The 4,829-nt window shown below is 36.6% G+C and overlaps 1 pseudogene; it reads right to left on the reverse strand.

The window, feature by feature from the left end:
* Positions 1 to 211: 211 nt before the first annotated feature.
* On the reverse strand, positions 212 to 1,846 carry LOC147914710 (olfactory receptor 6C1-like; annotated as a pseudogene).
* Positions 1,847 to 4,829: the final 2,983 nt, after the last annotated feature.

Genomic DNA, 4,829 nt, shown 5'->3' on the forward strand with positions numbered 1-4,829 from the left:
AGGTTGTAATTTAAAAATTTTTTTCAAAGAAGGGGGAGTCACAAAGACACGAGGAAAGTGTTTTAATGGAATGAGAAGTATATTAAACAAACATGCTTATAAACTGTTAGAAAAAAGAAAGAAAGAAACAAGGATGACAGGGAGGCTATGCTGATTTGAAGGGGCTACTCAAAATTCATATTTATATTTTGAATTTCCCTTCACCGTGTCTCTAATTCACATATTTATATTTGCTTGAGAAAAATACAATCTTCCTTGCCATGTCCATGAAGGCTCCATTGACTTGCTGATTCCTTAGGCTGTAAATAAAAAGATTCAGCATGGGGGCTACTGAGGAGTTTAGAACAATAACTCCCTTGCTCAAAGACACTCTCTTTTGCTGATGGATTAATGCACATGAAAATGCAGCTGCCATAAGAGATGAAGATGACAATCGTGGGAAGAACACGTGGAAAGCTCCTTTGTCCGCGGACTAGTTTAAGGAATTATCAACATTTTTCTGATTATATATATGTAAGACAGAAGTTATTAATGTCAAGGCAAACATTAGAGTAAACACAGCACAAGACAACTCCATTATCTCTTGTAATTTTGTGTATGAACAAGAAAGGTGTATTAAGGGGAAATAATCCCAAGTAAAATGGTCTATGATATTAGACTTACAGCAATCGAGCTGTATGAATAGCATGAGTGATGGGAATATGATTAAGAATGAAGCCAAGAAGCAAAGAGAAAGAGTGTGTAGACTCTACGATTCATGATGGTCATGCAATGCAGAGCACTGCAGATGGCCATATAACGGTCATAGGACATGGCAGCCAGAAGGTAAAATTCAGTGACTCCCAAGAGAATGAAAAAAAAAAAAAAACTGAGCAATGCAATCATTAAAAGAAATGGTTTTATCTCCTGAAATAATGGTGCCCAGGAACTTGGGTATACTGACAGTCGTGAATGAAACTTCTAATAAGGAGAAATTTCTGAAGAAGAAATACATGGAGGTCTGGAGGTGGGAATCCAGCAGAGTCAGGGTGATAATGGTCAGGTTGCCAGTGATGCTGAGCAGGTAAGTGATGAACAGAAAGACAAAGATCACAACCTGAAGCTGTGGGTCATCTGACAGTCCCAGGAGGATAAACTCTGTTATTTCTGTCTGGTTTCTTATTCTTCAGTTGTTATTTGTTTTTCTCCTGCCAGACCCATAGGAGAATGCACAAAGAACAAACATGAAGAGCAGCTTACCACATATCCAAGTGTGGAACCAGAATTTGGCCTAAGTAGTACGCCTTTGCCTCCTTCAGGGAAAATTTAAAACAACCTAATATATACAACGATCCTTAAACTCCCTCTCTTTTGCAGGTGAAAATTCTGGGGCTAAGGCAGATTAAAAACTTATTTTTGGCATCACACAGCTTGAAGTGATAGGGCTAGGATTTGTAGGCACACTTTTGCAATCCTAAATAAAATACTACTTGTTAACTTTCAGAGGTCCTGCTCACAAGGTTCCTACCCAATAAGTACCATCTTTGTTATTGCTCTAATCCTTATACAAATTTGTTTTTGTGTTAGTTACAGGCTTAATTACATTGAAATTCTTCAAAAATGTTAATTATACTTTATTTTTAAATAAAAAGTGAGTGATTTATCCTTAGCCAGCTAGCATTCAGCTTTTCCAATTCCTGCTACTACCTCACTAAAATCAGACCTACTGAAGCCATTGCCATGAGCAACCTCAGATGTTAGAGAAAAAGGTAGAAAATAGTGTAAACTGGAAGGGCTTAAAACTGAGATTGATTGATTGTGAATCCCTGTCAATATTTCATAATGATTTAGCCCACCTATGTGTCATCGTTATGGACTTTATTCCTTTACAACCAATGCCGCTGTCCATGTAAAATAAGAACGACTATTTTTATTATTATTTCAGAAGAATTTCCTCAGTCAAAGACTTGTATAGGTGCTATTCAAGAGAGCTAATTTTAATATCTTTATGTATTTATTTAGTTTTCATTTGTGTTTAAAAATTGTAGGTTTTAATTTTTCTATTTTTTAATAAAATGAGAAAATATTACCATAGGTATTTCCATAAAGAAGAGTGAGTATTTCTAGGTTTGAATCCAGGCCACTTAATTATGTCTGAAAATCACTGAACTCCTATGTGCCTCAGTTTCCTCAACCATAAATACATTTTTTGTCTTTGACTACCTGTCCATCTCATAGATTTTTGTGAGCATTCAGTAAGTTAACATATGTGAAATATTTAGAAAAATGCCAAGCATATAATGAAAATCATATAAGGCTTTTCTCTATGAAAAATATGTTTCCTAATCACTAAATTAAAAACCTTCAGATTAAGATGGTGTCGTGTGTAAAAAGCTATGTCTAAGATAAAATTTATAGCAAGAGAATGACATAGAGGTAAAAAGAAATTTGAAGTAGAAATTATCTGGCTGTACAGTACCTTTTCGGTCTTCTAGGCATAAGATTCACTAATCTTAGACTTATTCTTCCATCTCATATACATGATGTTAACCTCTCCTACTCTGGTATATCTGCCTCCCATACCCCTCACCATCATCACTACTACCCACGTTCAAACACACACACATACGCTCATACACACACACTCACATACACACAGTCTTCCCATCTTCAGCTAGGAACTGATCACTACATGTGAGGTCTACCACCTGTTCCTCAGCATGTCACTCAAACAAAGTCATGGCCACTTTGTTTCTCTGCTCCTCATTAGTAATAATTACCTTTCTGAGAATGGTTAGCTCTGGAATAAAATAAGATAATATATGTAGGTGTAACTAGCATTGTGAGTATCATATTGTATGACACTCCAAATTACCTCCTTCCTTACTTCCACAATGCTAGGTTTTATACTCATTATGTGAGTCTCCATAGCACCTTATACTCATCCCTCCCAAACTACCACACTTAACATATTGTGCTTTAATCTCCAGTAAGCTCCTCTACTACTCTATGTATTCTTGCAACTTAGGATAGTGTCTGTGTCTAAGCTGTTGCAACACAATTCATTGCTGAATATAGTCTATAGCTGGGTTAAAATAAACACTTCTCATATTAATATATAAAGAGAAGTTGAGTTTGTTGCTGAAATATATACTTCTATAAGTTACACTTCTCTAATTATGCTATATTCTAGCCTCAAGTTTTCTTAAGTTTGTGTCTTTGTTTTTCCAAATTGAATTATTTTCCTATTTTACCAATAGAGTATTTCGTCCCCTGTATTGAGTAAATTGAAAACAAAGGATATGTATAGACAACCAAATTTATTGATATATAAATTTTTTAAAACTTCAAAAACAAAATTTCAAAATGACTTTTCTTTAAATTACTCTACAGCTCATCCTTTCAATTCACTCTCTGCTGCTCCAGTGACAGCAATCTTCCTCCATCATTTTTCACTCTTCTTTAAAAGCACTGGTATTTCACACTTGGATTCATAAAGTGCATTCTCATCATATAAACAGAATTTGCTTCCAATCTAAATATTGAAGTTTCTGAAATAGTGTACTGACTTTGGAGATCAAGGCTTTTAAAAATATCGTATTCCAGTGACTGATTTCAGTATCATGGCAGAGTGAGCTTTCCATCTTAGACTCTCCCCAACTAAGATACAACAAAAAAGACATTCATATACCAACAGAGGACATTCACATGACACAAAAAAATGTCTGAGAGACCCATGAAGCCTTACACTTGAAGGTGGAAGTGCTGGAACCCCCAGAAGAAATGGAAGGAGGTAAGGAGAACTCCTCTCCTTCCCCAATGACAGTGACCCTGGGACCAGGACTGTGCTGCTATCGGAAAGAGGGAGGTAGGGGCAGCCCTCCAAGGGAAAACTGTTACTCTCCAAGTTCTCTCACAGCCTGTGTGAAATTCCCATATAGAGGGGGGGTGTCATCATCAAGCTAGAACCCCAGGAGAGCAGATAGCGAGGGAAAGTGAGAAGACTCCAGGATCAGGCAGATAAAAGAAAGATTCCTTTACCCTGCCTGATGCTCCAGCACAACTGGTCAGCCAGAGCACCGACCAATAGTGGTGGGCTCAGAATACACAGCTCTTGACATCAACCCAGTGGTGGCAGGTGGAAGCTGTGACCAGATATTTTTAGCATGAGGAAAAATAAGCCCAGGCCCTCAAACAGTGTGCAAAAATATATCAAATATCCTGACCAGAAGGAAAATGACATGCACCCAGAATCCAATCTTGAAGCCACAGAAATTTATAACCTAAATGACAGAGAATTCAAAATAGCTATCATAAAAACACCCAATGACAACAAGAAAATACAGATAGAAAATTCAATAAAATCAGGAACTTCTTCACAAAAGAGATTGAATCTATAAAGAAAAACCAATTACAAATGTTGGAGATGAAAAACACAATTGAGGAAATAAAGAAAAATCTGGAAGCTTTAAAGAACAGAGCTGAAAATATGGAGGAAAGAATTGCATTGTTAAAGGTAGGAATGCAGAAATGCTCCAGATGGAAGAGGAGAGAGAACTAAACTAAAAAGAAATGGGGAAATTCTCCTAGAACTATCTGACTCAATTAGGAAATGCAACATGAGGATTACAGGTATTTCAGAGGGAGAAGAAAGGGAAAAAGGAGCAGAGAGATTTTTCAAAGAAATAATAGCTGAGACCTTCCCAAACCTGGGGAAGGAGCTGGATATACAAGTGAATGAAGTCAATAGGTCTCCTAAATATGTCAACATAGAAAGACCTCTCCAAGGCAAATAGTAGTAAAGCTGGCAAAAGTCAATGACAAAGAAAAAATATTAACAAGACAAAATA

Source organism: Ceratotherium simum, chromosome 17 (assembly GCF_057802395.1).
Source record: "Ceratotherium simum simum isolate JZ-2026a chromosome 17, ASM5780239v1, whole genome shotgun sequence".
Taxonomy (NCBI): Eukaryota; Metazoa; Chordata; class Mammalia; order Perissodactyla; family Rhinocerotidae; genus Ceratotherium; species Ceratotherium simum.